Below are 16,357 nucleotides of genomic sequence, written 5' to 3'. Positions count from 1 at the left end.
ATGAGAATGATTTTCTTTTTTTAAATTACATTATCAGGATGGTTAAACCTTTAAATATATATATTATTATATTATATATATATATATATATATATATATATATATATATATATAGATATATTATATATATATATATATATATATATATATATATATATATATATATATATAATTAGTGCTGGCAAACGATTAATCCCATCCAAAAGTTTTGTTTACATAATATATGTGTGTACTGTGTATATTTGTTATGTATATAAAAATACACATACATGCATGTATATATTTAAGAAAAAATATGTTATATTGGTATATTAAATATTTATATATGATATAAATTATATAAATATATGCATGCAAATACATGTAAATATTTTCTAAATATATACCTTATGTGTGTGTAACTATACATACATAATAAATATACCCAGTACACACACATATATTACATAAACAAAAACAAAAAATATCAACTCTATTAATTCACATAACAGTACTAAAATAACTAAAACTGTATATATAAATAAATAGGAATTATTTGCTTTTTTGGCACTTATATGCTAAAATACAAAACAAAACATGGGGTAATTAAATATTTCAGTTTTTTATGTTGCTTGAAAAATGTTGGGGGCGGGGCTACTTGTTTGACTGACCAATTAGCAGAGGGATAATTGTTTGATAATTGTTCCATTAATGGTGGCGAAAGAAAGCACAGCAGCTTTAAAAAGAAAATAAAACATGGGTATTAGAAGCTTCATAAAACTGAACTGTTAATATTTCTTTCCCATTATCACCCTTTGGGGGCTGTTTGTAGTCTGTTTGATATCCTGCTTCTGTTCCTTTCCGCAGCATTGCTCTGGCATCTCGTGTGGAGCATTGACTAGCTAGTTAATTGAGAGCCTCTCGAGACCCCGGCTAGTTTGAGAACAACCAAGTGAAATGGGATTGTTCTCTCGGGAACAGCGGAGGAGATTGGAAGAGCCCAGGGGAGAAGCACTGAGGAGCGGAGGCCAGGCAGGCCATGACAGGTAAACAACAACGGTCCCTCCTCTCTCGGGCTGATCCTGTCCAGGAACTAGTGGGCTGAGACTAAGGAAGGGGCGGATGGGAGGGTTTAAATCTGGAGTTGAAAGGGAAATTCAGTGGAACCTGGTAAACAGACTGTGTATGTTTTCCAAATTAGTTTTTAACCTTTTTTAAAACATAATCTGTGTTATTTTTGCTTCTTTAATAATATATTATGCAATATTTTGGTTAAAGTCTTTTTATTATAATTTTAGTTATACCTAAAAAGAAATCCAGTCCCCACTAATAATATATTATGCAATATTTTGGATAAAGTCTTTTTTATTATAATTTTAGTTATACCTACAAAGAAATCCAGTCCCCACAGAACAGGTTTAAATTGCACATAAAAAAAGAAAGAAAGAAAATAATAATAATACAAAAATAAAAAAATGCAAAGAAACTGCCCATTATATACATTTGGTTAAATAAATATATAAAATACATAGTAATAATAAATGATGATGATAGAAATTTTCCCAGTGTTTTTTTTTATTTTTATATATAATCCACATAAACAATTTTTTCTCTTAAATTATATATATATAGTATTTATTTTATTTATATATCTTAAATTTTGGTTAAAGTTTTTTTTTTTATTATTAAGTTTAAGTTTCCATTGCACATAAAAATAAACAATTATAATAATACCAAAACTGCCCATTATATACATTAATATATATATATATATATAGAGAGAGAGAGAGAGAGAGAGAGAGAGAGAGAGAGAGAGAGAGAAGGAATTTAAATATATAAATATCTGTATATTGTATATATATATAATAATTAATTGCAAAAGTATGCTTTTAATTATAAGTATGCTTTATGGTTTTAAATAGGCTTCCTAATAAAACATTTGGTGTGTGTTAACAGAAGATAGGAAGTTTATCAAGATATCACATAACTTGCGGCTCATTTTCTTAAGTCAAGACCAACTGTTAAGCATTTATTATTATTTTTATAGACAAGAGCTTTGTACATTCTCTTATTCTCTTAAAAACGAATGTGAAAATGTTTCCTGTACTGATAATTTTTTGCAAAAGCCAATTTGGCTTTGGCCTCTCATCGGACACTCATAGGAAATCAATGCATGTTAACACTGTTTATTTAGCATTTTTTCATGTCATTAGCCTTAATTTCAAGGTGTCTCCAGCGTCCTCTGACCTTCAAGAAGTGAAATGCTGAACCTTGACCCCAGTAACAGAGATTCCCTGTTGGATTTGTGTTCCACAACAGGATGAATCCTTGTTACTGAGAGCAAGAGGTCAGATTTTCTCCTGGACCTCTGAAGACTAGCGTTCGCTGCCGTTCTGAAAACAACACAAGAAAATCAGATTTGACTCATTCCAGTATAAACAGGATAAAGGTGCGTGATTAAAGCGTCTGTGTCGGTATGTGTCGGTTCTCCAGCGTCCCTTGTGACACAGTCGATGGCAGCTAACAAAGCAGGGTTAAACACATTGAGTGAAGTGTCTGATTGTTTGACCTTAACTCCTGTTGTTCTCCCATCCCCCTGTGTGCTTGTGTTTGGGGAAGGAAACTTAAATCAGCAATTAACATAAATAATTAACTACTCCTTGGGATTAATTATTAATGTGTCGGAGGAGTGATTGCTCCCGCTTGAGACTGAGATAGCACCTCTAGAACCAAGAAAAAAAAGTCCATGACTTACTTTTGTTGGCACTGTCACCTTTTAGTTGCAGAACTCTTTCTGTTTTGGGGTGTTTTTTGCCCATTGGAAAGAAAATCAAAAAATATCATCTTAAAAAACATATTATTAGTAATGATGTTATAATATTTATAAACAAACAAATATATTAATAAATCATTATTATTTTCATTTCATTTCATTCATCATAATTTTAGTTAATTCAGTATATATTCTTTATTAGTCATTTATATATATGTATGTATATATACGTGTGTGTGTGTGTGTGTGTGTGTGTGTGTGTATGATTATGTATACATTTTTTTAGCTGTTAAACTTTAGTACTTTTATCTAAAATGTTGTCTTTTTAAATTCTGTCTTTTTAAAAAATTTATTTTCAGTTATTATAATAATATTATAATAAGCAGTCATATTTATTTATTTATATTATTTTGTTTAGTATAATATTTATTTAGTATTTTTAGTTTTTGTATTTAGTTTTAAGTTAGCTTAAATGTATTTTATTTTAATTAGTTGCCAAGGCAACATTTCTAATTTTAATTTATGTTTTTTAGGTTTACATCTAAAGTTTTAATATTTTGCTTTATTTCAGGTTTATTTCAGTTACTAAGCATTATTTTTAAAAGTTATCCATTAACGATAACAATACTGATCCTAAACAGCAATGCAATTAAATGGAGACAGCTAAAGTGCATCATTCTCATCTTTTGCCTAAAATGTTGTTTTCTGTAGAGTTTCAGAAAAAAACTCATGATCTATAATATCCACATTCATTTTATAATTTTTTCATTGTCTCCATTTGCTCTCAATTTAATCTCTCTGCTGTATAAAATAAACTATTGAGAGCTCATGTATAATTGTCTGGGTTTTCAAAGACTTTCTCCTGTACGTTTTCTGGTCATTTTCTTCGCTGGTCTGGTCTAACTTGACACACACTGTCTCTCAGTTCTTGTCGTCTTGTCTGTAATCCTGTCTTTACACCTTTATCTACTCTGATCCCTCTCTCACTGTTTGTGTACTCAGAGCATCTGTATCATGTTGCTGAGATCTGGCTCGTTAATTGCTCGGTAATTACAGTGCTTCTGTTGATCTGTTCATTTCACAGCGCTGCTACAAACCTTTTAGGCTGTCTGCTGGAGCTCCGACTCTATTGGATTTGGCTCATGTGCCTGTCTAACGCTTTGAGAGCTGCTCTAATGTGCTGTCAGCCGCTCCACATGCACTTTCTCTGTCGTGATGCACTTGCCTGTCTGGACAACTGTTGCATCTGCAGCACCCAGACGAGCTGATCGGATCTGATGTCACGTACGCTCGAAGTGTTGACGGTAACAGATTGTGTTTTCTTCGACGTCCGTGTTAAACACATTCCATTGAAATCAACAGATTCACAGCATTTTCTGACGTGGTAATGTGCTAAGATTACACCCAAAGCACAGCAGGGTTATTTTTTTTTTATTGTTTTACATTTTCAGATTTCATTTTAAGTTTATCTAATTTTTTTTAAATTTCTATATAGTTTATTAATGTAAAAAAAAATCTATTATTTAATACTTCAACTTAAGATTATATGAATTTCTAATTTTATTTTTTTTTCATCTAAAACATTTTTTATTATATATTTTAGTTGTTTTATTTTCAAGTATTTTTTTTGTTTTCTGTTGTGTATTTGTCATTTTTATTAATTATTTTAAATGCCTATATAGTTTATTAATTTTTATTTCAGTTCTAGTTATTTTAGTACAAGTTAAACTAAATTAAAATGTTGCTTTTGATTTGAGTTCTAATTTTATTTTAGTTAGTTGCCAGGCCAACAGGTCTAATATACATTTAAGTTTTCTATATATATATATATATATATAGTATAATATATGATGTGTGTGTGTGTGTGTGTGTGGTGTGTGTGTGTGTGTGTGTGTGTGTGTGTGTGTGTGTAAGTTTTTATTTTTACATTTTCTTAATTTTTTTCATTTTATTTAAATTATTATGTTTCTTTTTTAACAGTTAATTAAATCATTTTAGTATATCAAGTTGAATTAAATAAAAAATGTGAAAATAAATGTAAAAAAGTTTTATAGTAATTTTATTTTATTTTAGTTAATTTCATTTTTTAAGTACGATTTTTTACATATTTTTTTCCTTTTAGTTTAGTAAAGTTAACTGTAAAAACCCTGCTACATTATTAAATAGTAAGTTTTAAAATGTTAAACACTTCCATGTCTGTATTTATTTCTAAAAAACGCTTCAGTTAACCTAATAGCAGATGATTTACCGATTATGACTCAATATTTTATAAATGCATCTGTTATAGCTTAAATAATTTTGTATGAAATATGCCCTTATGAATTACCCACATTAAAGCCCCATTAGAGGCCTTACTTACCCTCAGATGTACAGCAGAGATGTTTCTTGACTTCTGCTCTTCTTTAGGGCTCTGACCAAAGTAACTGAGAACCTGTTGGTATCATCCTCGTCTTCAATGGCAGCCACAGCCTCTGGACCCAAACTCTGAACGCTTTTTTGGGCTTATCTTTACAGCCGCTAATACTGGTGATGGGACCAGCCCGTGTTAACCATTAACACCCCAACTTGCACCCTTTTTCATCCTGGTGAGTTCCTAATGTAGTGTTTTACACCACAATGCATTTATCACGTCTTATATGTCACACACTGTTATGAACAAAATGAAATTATATGATTCATATTTCCCTGCAATGTAAACAAAGCAGCAATTTCTCATCTCGCTGTGCATCAAAAGTCTCAGTGTCTTTAAAAACAACATAGCTTACATAGAAAGGCAATTCTGCAAGTTTATGATGTGAGATTCAGTTCTTATCAAATTTGCATGCCAAACCTTTACAACATCAAGCAAGCAAAGGCAATTACAAGCAAACGTGTTCATCAGATTCAAAGGCATGATTCATGAAACCAAACGTTCACGCACAACCTCTGCCTCGGTTTGCTCTGTAATCTGCAAAAAAGTTCAAAAGTCCGATTGATAATCAGTTTGTATATGTGTAAAGATAAAAAAATGGACCAGAACAAGCTGTCCTCAGCAGCAAGTGACTCAACAAACAGCTCATTTAAAGCCTCACAATTAAACGAAGACTGTGCATTTTATTCGAATTGTATTTTGTCGCTTTTTTTTTATGTTTCTGCTGTGGCTGCTTTATATCGCAAAGCAGCATAAGATGAGCTCGATCCCAACTCCGTTCCTAACCTCAATCAGGCTAATAAGCAACGGCCAATCCAGAACCTCTTGGGCTGCTATAATAAGGCAATTAAAGAGAGCTGGCAGACAGACACTTCCCCACGGATGCTGGGACTCCCAAGACGGGCCCTGCCAATGCCAATCTCTAATAGGGCCCAAAGCACAGGCCTGGGAAGATGCAATTGGATTTGAAGCCAATCAATCATTCCAGCTATTGACCTATGATTGGATTTAGAAGACATGTCAGGGCCGCTTTGATTTTAGCTCGGGCCCAATGAAGCTGGATGTGAAGGTTTATTGTTTCAGACGGACCGAGAGCTGTGTGTGGGCTTTGACACGCTGCCAGAAGAGATGGATGCGTACAATGACTGCTGTATCCATCCATCAGAGTTAGAATCCGTCATCTCATCTTTCACAGGAGTGGCGTACAACATCATCCGCTGCTTTTGAGGTCTGTGCTCTTTTGTGAAGTCTTGTGCCTCGGAGTTTTTCACATCTCAGCATTTCTGAAGCAGGCTTTGATTGTTTGAAGCTTGGTGGCGGTCTAGTTTTGGAAACGTGCTCATCAACACCCGATTGAATGCTTGTGAGTGTGACTGTGATATTTGTATAATGAAGAGCCAATAGAAGGACAGTTCAATCATGACAACTCTCTGAAGATTTTAGCATGGTTATGGATATGACTGTTTATTTGGTCTTGTCGTAATAGATCTGCTACTCTGCTGCTGTTGGTTATTGCTGTAGTTGTAGATTATTGCTACTGCTGCTTCAAGCATGTACAGGAACTTGCTACTGCCAATGCATTAAGGCGATACAGTGCCGTGAGTATTTGAGACACAGTGCTGCTGCACAAATAGAATATAAAATAACCCGTAGCAGATCTATACAGGTGGAGCTGGGGAAGGTGGAGGGTTTCAGATAAACTCTGAAAGCAGGCTGCAGGAATCTCAAGTGATACTAGCCAGCCATATAAATGCAAGGCAGCAAACTCATTGGCTCATTTTTTAACTCTCTGAATATCATAATTTACGTTAATAACTCATCAGCCTGCGCCATCTAGAGTTTCATGACTGAACTCTATATATATATAATTTTTTTTTTTTTTCGATTTACAGGTATGTGTGAGAGAGATCAAGATATTTTTATTGCTATGTGATATACTAGCTTGCTATTTTGTGATACAAGCTTGTCTATACCCTACCAGGGTTTTTTATCATTAAATATAAAACAAATATAAAGCATAAAAAACATTTTCATTACTTTAAATAAAATAAAATAACTTAAATTTATTTTATTTCAAGATTTCTGATTCTGAAAAACCCACAACAAAATGACTAATTACTAGTAAAATAAATAAATAAATAAATAAAACAAAAAATTACATGAAAATGTAAAATGTAAAATAAATAAGTAAATTAGAAATGTTGCCTTGGCAACTAATTGAAATAAATTAGTTGAAGTAGTAAAATACAGGGCAACATTTCTCATTTTCATTTATTTTTACTTAATGTACTAAAAAAACTTGAACTGAAATAAAAATTAATAAACTATATAAACATAATAAAAACCTAATAAAATGACAAAAACACAGAACAAAATGTCCAAAACTTTAAGTAAAATTACAATAAAAGCAGAAAAGATAAAAATATATATGTAAATATAAACACAACCCTATATAGTATATTAATGATACTAAATTGACACTGATTTGTATGATATGCAACATAAATAACCCTAACCCTCACATTTCCAACATCAGCACCAGGACTTAGGTTTGTGTGGTTCAGTTTTGTGTGTCAAAGAGGATGTCACAATTAACGTAAAATGGCCTTTCAATGCTGTCAATCCTGACCGAAGTCTTAGCTAATAATTATACATCAAGCAATCTGACATAAACATCTGATGATGTTGCACAATCTGCCTTAGGTTTTATGCAAGATTGCAACAGTCTCATATCAAACATTCTGATAAGCAACAATCATAAAGGACAGAGAATATATATATATATATATATATATATATATAATATATATATCTATATATATATATATATATATATATACTGTGTACATCTGGCTTTACAATATAGTTTAAAGAGTAAGTTTGTAAGTAAATATAAAAGTGTATATTTTAATCTTTTTTGATTTTAAGATTTTTTTTTTAGCTGGGATGCATTAAATTAAACAAAGGTGACAGTAAAGACATTTATAATATTAGAAAAGATTTCTATTTCAAATAAATTCTGCTCTTTTGAACTTCCTATTCATTATAGAATCCTGAAAAATAAAATGTATCAGTTTCCACAAAAAATATTTACTGTTTTCAACACCTATAATAATCAGAAATGTTTCTTGAGCAGCAAATCAGCTCAAATGAAATCAAATGATTTCTAAAGTTTCACAATTTGTACTGTTTTAACTGTATTTTTGGTAAGACAAATGCAGTCTCGGTGAAAAGAACTTTGAAAAACATTTTAAAAAATCTTACTTTGAAAGTGAAAAAGTAGTGTATATTTCAGTGACTATTTATCATCATTCATACGGCATGCATTATATAAAAAAACATAAATCTCAGTAGGACTAATTAGCTTGAGGAAAACAACAAATGGCTCCAAGCTTTTTCAGAGGTTTTAGAGTATCTTTCTCCAAAACTTTGTAAAAATTAATGTCATGTTTGGCGACAGACCTGGTCCGGTAAAAGAGTCTCGTGTCGTTTTTCCATTTCAGGTGGTGTAGCATGACCTAGATGAGGAGAACGACGGAGAAGAAGAGCTATGGTAATGCAAAGAGACCTTCAGCGTCTGTCCCTGTCGTTTCAATTACAAGAGCGAGATTAATTTTCCATTTGAGGACCTCTGAAAGATGGCAACATCTTCCCAAAAACATTCCGCTGATAAATGAAAAGCAGCGGCACTCTAGAAATAATGACATGAATTACAGCACACTCTTGCTGCGGTAATCGCAGAGTAGCTATTGGATATAAAGACTGATCAATATGCCCTCTGAAGGCCTGCAGAAGGACAAGCGAGGAAAGCCAGTCAGGCGACCGAAGACGAAACCTGAATCGAGTGGACTGGCAAGGTAAGGATTGGATATTTATTTATTTATTTATTTATTTTTTTGACATTGCAACATCTGAAGGCTGCTGTGGCATCTCGGCTGAAGCTCACAGTCACTAAGCTGAAGGCTGATGGTTTGAATCTTTCAAGAAATGAGCCATGAATAATCAGCATTATGCTCTTGAGCGAGACACCAAACACCACGTGGCTCCAGGAGCATCGTCTCTGTAATTAGTGTACTGTAAGCCACTTCGGATAAACAAAACATCTGCTAAACGACTACCTATTCTTAGAAGAGTTTAATTCTGATTGCTTGGTTAGTTAAAACCGTGTCGTTATCTAATGCAATGGCTCAGTGTCGTTGCTGACATGCTAATGACCCTATTTTGATGGATTGCTAAGCACAGCTGGACACAACGTGTGTTTTGTGCTCATCTTTTCAGTGCCACACCATATTTATTTGATCCATTTGTACATAAATTAACTTTACTATTAGCTAGCTGTAGATATGTTTTGGGCATTTTGTCTTTAATTTATAGGTAATAGGACAGATTAAGTTATGATTCAAACCTATGAATGCAACAAGGGGTGACACCATATTTCTGCCTTATTGCATCCTCAAAAAAATACTTTGCTTATAAAGCTTTTAGGACCATTCAGGTTTTGATGAACTGCCATTAAAGGATTTGGTGTTCTTTAAAATTAATTTTATTCATTTCATTGCAGTTTCTTTAGACAAAAACCTTCAAGATTTTTGTCACCTTTTCTATATTTTTTTTTGAAAACAAAAAACAAAAAAAACATGCTTTTATTCAGCAAGGATGCATTAAATTGATCCAAAGTTACAGTAAAGACATTCATAATGTCACTGAAGATTTCTATTTCAAATAAAAGCTGTTCTTTTGAACTGTCTATTCATCAGTAAATCCTGAAAAAATACATTTTATCTCAGTTTTCATCAAAATATGAAGCAGCACAACTGTTTTCAACATTAATAATAATCAGAAATGTTTCTTAAGCAGCAAATCAGCATATTAGAATGATTTCTGAAGATCATGTGACACTGAAGACTGGAGTAATGTTGCTGAAAATACAGCTGCGCATCACAGAAATAAACTACATTTTACATCAATTTCATATAGGAAACAGAATTGTAAAAATATTAGACAAATGTACGTTTTTTTTTATATATATATAAAAGAAATACAACCCTGGTGAGCAATAAAGACTTCTTTTAAAAACATTTAAAAATAAATATATTACTGCACAAAGACAACAGTTGTTTTAAATGCATTTTTTGATCAAATTAATGTAGCCTTCGTTAGCAGAAGAAACTTTCGATTTTTTTTTTATTTTTTTTTACATAAAAAATTAAGTTTATTTTCCCCTAAACTCTCCCTAATACATTGAAAAAAAATACCAGTGAGTATTGCACTGAATTGTTACGTCAGATATGTGTTCAGTGTAAATGTCATAAAATAAAATCCTCAAATGTAAAAAAATACAAATATAGAAATAGAAAATTCTCCTTTTTTTCTTCATGTTTTCCCACTGCGTTTTATCAGACGGTCTGCTTTTATTCCTACACCTCCTTTCAGTTGGCCCATTGTCTCGCAGGGTACAATTGAATTGCCGTCTCTCCTGCTCCTGCGGCCCATCAGGACTGCAGCTGTGCATTATCCCATTACAGCCAAATAGTTTTGACACCCACTGACTAACCGATCCCATAGATAATATCATAAAGAGTGTGCTCGATACAAATCGGGTCAGGATAACTCATTTAACCCCACCATACATATTTCTTATGTGTAACTTGAAACGCTGGAAAAATGAAATCAATAGAAATGTTTCTTGTTAATGAAGATGTACCGGGCTGCCGTTTTTGTGGCCTGTGTGGCTTTCAGAGCTCGCTGTTTGATCTTAAATAAATCTCCCACCCACCACTGCGGTCAGCCGGGCGGTCAACACAGACCCCTATAACCTCCCTCCTTTAGGTGTTGGTTTGTGTGTAAATGTATGTGTGGCAGGGTGTGTGACTTCACAAATCCAGACTGTTAAACTAGCACTAAATCACATTTGTGATCTTTAGCAGATGCCGACGAGGGTGAAAACTGCTGACGGTCTAATGTGAAACGGGATTACTTTAAGCTTGATTACTAGTTAAGTGGCAGAACTGGAGTTATGTGAAATGTAAATGATTGCGGTGTTAATTGCATAGTTTTCTATTAAATTTTCTATGAAATATGAAAGTTGCTTTTTATTTCTAAGTCAAATTGAATTGGATAAGCCGTTGTGCAAAGTATGATATAAATACACCTGTTCATTTTGTATTAATGCGCCAAATCCCATACTTTATTGTGTTTTGTTTTTTTATTTTGTTAAGTAGTATATCTGTTTGTGCTTTGCATTACAGTGATTTTACCAGTTTAAATGATGTTGTGTTTGGTAAAATCACTTTAAAGCTTTCAGGTTATATAAGAGAATTACCTTGTGATATAAACTTGTGAGTTTGGAGATGGTAAGATTTTATTTTTTAAGAAATTAATACTTTTTTTCAGTAAGGGCACATTAAGTTAATCAAAACTGAGAGTAAAGTATTTTTTTGTAATGTTACAAAAGATTCTGTTTCAAATAAATGCTGTTCTTCTGAACTTTCTATTCATCTGTGAATCCTGAACAATAAAATGCATCATGGTTTCCACAAAAATATTCAGCAGCGCAGCTGTTTAACACTGACAATAATCATAAATGTTTAATGAGCAGGAAATCAGCATATTAGAATGATTTCTGAAGAATCATGCGACACTGAAGACTGGAGTAATGGGGTAAAAATTCAACTTTGATCACAGAAATAAATTACATTTTAACAGATGTTCACATAGAAAAACAGTTATTTTAGGTTGTAATAATATTTCAAAATATTACTGATTTTAATGCATTTTTCATTAAATAATTGCATCCTTGGTGAGTAGAAGAGACTTCAAAACCATTTTTAAAAATTCTTTCTGACCAGACACTTTTGAACAAAGTATTGTCATTAACCTCTTTTAAAAGTAATTAATGAAATCATTAAATAAAGTCATCAAATTAACAAGAAAATCTCTGGTTTGCTTGTTTGGCCCACCAGTGACCACAGTTCACTCCTCAAGGTGAAAAATACAGTTTAGGGTGGTAGATAAGAAGTCCTAGAGGATATTATCTCTGGTGGACGGCCCTGTGAAAACACACACACACACACACACACACACACACACACACACACACACACACACACACACACACACACACACACACACACACACACACACACACACACACGCAGAGTGTAGTGATAAAGCGAGAGCGGTCAGCCCCCTCACCCCTCCTCTCTCACATACATCACTGCCTCCCGTTTGCATGACGGAACGCATTGATCGGCCGTCATACTGATCACATTACAAGCCGACCAGATTAGATTTACATTTTTAATTTTCCTTCCAAAAAAAACGCAATTGACCGGGAGATGAGAGGGGAATTTTTGAGACGTATAAATGTTGGACAGAGGCCGTAGAGGTCAATGGTGGATTTAAGTGACGTGCATTAAGATTCAAGGTGAGACTGGTGCTCAAGATCACGATCATGTTTACACAGCCATAAAATCCTCAAGGCAGCGCTTATGCTTATCATAAATGAACCATTATGGATTAAACAGTACACAATCCCTTCATTTTTTTTTTTTTTTTTTTTTTTTTTTGCAAGTCACATTTGACATGTATTGCACGTGTTTCTAAACAAACACACCTCCTGATAATACAAACCATATCAGTGAATCACCTTTACCTGAGCTAATAGACTGTTACGTTATGTTGAAAACTAGACAAATATTTACAATTCATGAGGCACACCTTCAGTGTCACATGATCTTCAGAAATCATTCTAATACGCTGATTTGCAGCTCAAGAAACATTTCTTATTATTATCAGTGTTGAAAACATTTGTGTTGCCCAATATTTTAGTGGAAACCATGATGCATTTTATTTTCAGGATTCTCTGATGAGTAAAAAGCTTGAAAGAACGGCATTTATTTGAAACAGAAATCTTTAGTAACATTTTCATTGTCTTTACTGTCACTTTTGATCTAAATAATGCATCCTTACAGAAAACAATTGACCCCAGACTTTTGAAAGGTAGTTTGAGTTAAATATTTTTGAAAAATATGTTTAGTGCTGCTATAAATTACATGTGTCACCTTTAAAGGGCTAGTTATGATTTACTCCTCCTTGTATTTTATCTTGTATTCCACAGAAGAAATGCATACAGGTTTGGAGCTGCATGATGCTGAATAAAAGATAATTTTTTTCTACTTTTGGATGAACTATCAACGTTTTGCAGGCCACCCCTTTAGCTTTCAATACTTTTAAGAGTCTATCTGCTCTATAATCAAATAGATGGTTGAGAGGAACTAGCTGCACACTGAAAGTAACCTTGTGACCCCTAATCATTAATAACACGAAATAGCATTAGACTGGCTATAATGGGGAATGTTTAACCCTTTGTTTGAAAACATAAAACCTGATTCTGCCAATCCTGAATCCAGCCTTAGTCTTGTTCAATTTTAATGTGTATCATTTATTGATAAAGGGCTAACTGCTTGACATTTATGGCCTTTTTGCCTTTAAATTCACAGTAGATTGGTAAGACGCTGGAAAGTGGTGGAAAGGGAGGATCATGCAAGCCAGATTTGAATTCATGTTCCTAAGATCACTTTTACGACCCACTGCACCAACTTGCCTGATCAGGTTTGTTGTGTATTAGTGTTCATCTCTTTGATGCATTTGACCTGTCCTTTTTAAACCATATTACTACTACAATCTGCAACAGTTTTATTACCGTTATTGTCTAAGGAATGGATCAAATGTGTGGTACTGCGGGCAGCTCAACCACAAGCCCACTCTGTGAGCCAATCAATGTGGAGAAGAAAGCAGAGCCGCCGCCTTTTGCCCAATGACAAGTTGTGCGGCAGCGGCCAGTGCCAAGCTGATAGGGAATCGATAAGACGCAAAACCTGACATCAATCCCAGAGAACCTGCAAGACGATCAGATGGGCACAGAGATGAACAGACACTCCATCGTGGTCTTAATGGTCTTACTGGAGGTCAGTCAGTTTTATCCTAGCTCAGCTTTCTGCATTAAACAATGTCCGTTCTAGCTCACCATGGACCACTGATGGGTTATATATACTAATGTACTAACGTTCTTTTGCCCAGAAAGGTCTGGTGCTTTCTAAATGTCAAAGTCAAGATTAGACGTCCTAAGCCTAAGAACTAGGCTGAAACGGAGTTAAAATAGACAGTCTTGTCTGAGACCAAAGTAGAGATCATGTATCAGACTAAGACTGTGTGAGACCCAAATCCACTCTGAAGTCACATTCATGTGGACTTGAGAGGTCTTGTCCAGAGCAATCTTGGCCTCTAAAGAGATACGAACTTAAAAGTTGTGGTATCCCTCACTTAGGGTTCCTCAGTGGTCAAAAAAGACTGAAATAAAAGAAGGGATATTATATATTTGGACATTATAAAATACGTTTTTGGAGTTTTATTGATTTTACTCCCCAAAAAATTGCTCTGTATTTTTATATTTCTCATTCATTTCATATGGTGGTCAATTTTGACATCACAGGTGTAGCCATTTTTTTAAGACCATTTGGCCTAATCAGGTTCACTGTTTTTATTTTGTTCGTTTAGCAAGTGCCACAAAAGTGACTTTTTTGTACCAGTCCAAGAAAGTAAAAAAGTTACAAATTCAATTGTAAATTTTAATGAAGTGGGTTAAGATTGTTGGTTCAGTCCCTCAATTTATTGCTCATTGAAGCTGTTGATGACAAGAGAAACAGCCCAGACTAAATATCACAAATGCATGACTTTGCAGGGAGAACAATCATGATGGGCATTTACTGTAAATCCAAATGAGTGTGCTAACAAATGTTGCATAAATTAGTGATGAACCGAAATAATCCCTTCGCACTGTGTGAGAGCCTTTGAATTGCATGGAAAGGGAAAACTAAAGTACCCACTGTTGGGACTGTTGACTGTTATTTTAAATCTCTACACCCCGTTGAAGCTTCAAAGCTGTAGAAGTCTTTGTAAAAGGGCATTGACACTGAACACGCTGAGCATTGCTTCTGAAATTCTGTGTAACTTAGACCGACTTCTTCCAAACGGCCGTCATATTAAAGAAAGAGGGAGTGTAAACCCGAGTTTCCGCCTCCTCCTATTCTCTTCCTTATTTCCCAATCTGTTATGTCTTGACATCTCCATTAACTCATAAATCCAATACAGTGGAGCTCAACAGAATTTATCTTCCACGAGTCTACAGGCGAGGTTGGGTAGAGGGAGCGTCAGGAGACCGGAGAGGAGGAGAGAGGGATGGCAAATGATGAGAAGATCAATCGGTCCCTGGGCTGTCACTCCGCTCGCTCGTTTTCACATCCATCTCCACCCCTCCTCCCTCCCTCCCTCCGTCCGTCTGAGACTGACACCACCCCTCCTTTCTCTGGCAGGCCCGGCGGATTCTGCAGGCGCGGCTGTTTGGGCCCGCAATAATCCGATTGAGTGTGGGATCAATGACAAGCTGTGGTCAGCGATCTGTAGTTGCTCCGGCTCCCATTGCACGCTGACCACAGGATCCCCAAACCGCTGACCGCCTAACCGGCATGGCCTGACCACTAATTTGGTCCGCTATGCCAAGGCGCCCGGACAAGGTGGGCAAGTTAAACTGGCATGTGAAATCCTAAAAATACAGCAATTATGGCTCCAAATGTTAAAGGTTAGACAGGTTTCTATAGCTCACATGGTTCTAGTAACAGCAAGATCTTGAGTTCACCTTAAAATTAATGCAATTTGTCCAATATTTATACTTGAAATTATGCCAGAATTTACACTTGAAAGTTTCCCAACTATTGACAACGTTTTGGACGGAAAGTGATGATGCCTTTTGTCTGATATTCGAGTGTACGATAAATCTGCATCATCGCCTCTTCAGAGTCTGTACTGTAAGTTGATTTTATGGAAACATCTATTAAATAACTACTTAGTGTTCGCCATCATTATATGTGAAATATATTGAAAAACACTCACTTTATGCAAGCTTTTCTTGAAATAGTTGTATTTATTGCATGGCCTGACCACTAATTTGGTCCGCTTTATTAAATTTGGAAATGTTCCTGTAGCTCGTCTGGTTCCAGTAACGACAAGGTCCTTGGTAATGCTCTTGATCTCCTCTTTATGCTTGAAGTGATGCCAAAATGTGTACTTGAAAGTTCCCAAACTAAACTTGCCAACTTTTAGGACAGAAAGTGATACTTTTTTGAGTTTGTATTGTA

The 16,357-nt window shown here is 34.4% G+C and overlaps 1 long non-coding RNA gene across 1 annotated transcript; it reads left to right on the top strand.

Annotated features, from left to right (window-relative positions):
- Positions 1-6,053: 6,053 nt before the first annotated feature.
- LOC122136075 lies at positions 6,054-16,070 on the top strand. Its single transcript, XR_006153901.1, has 4 exons — positions 6,054-6,390; positions 8,666-9,019; positions 13,664-13,775; positions 13,881-16,070. It is a non-coding gene; the product is annotated as an uncharacterized LOC122136075 (long non-coding RNA).
- The last annotated feature ends 287 nt before the right edge of the window (positions 16,071-16,357 follow it).

Source organism: Cyprinus carpio, chromosome B1 (assembly GCF_018340385.1).
Source record: "Cyprinus carpio isolate SPL01 chromosome B1, ASM1834038v1, whole genome shotgun sequence".
Classification (NCBI taxonomy): domain Eukaryota; kingdom Metazoa; phylum Chordata; class Actinopteri; order Cypriniformes; family Cyprinidae; genus Cyprinus; species Cyprinus carpio.
This window is presented reverse-complemented; position numbering and strand designations above follow the sequence as displayed.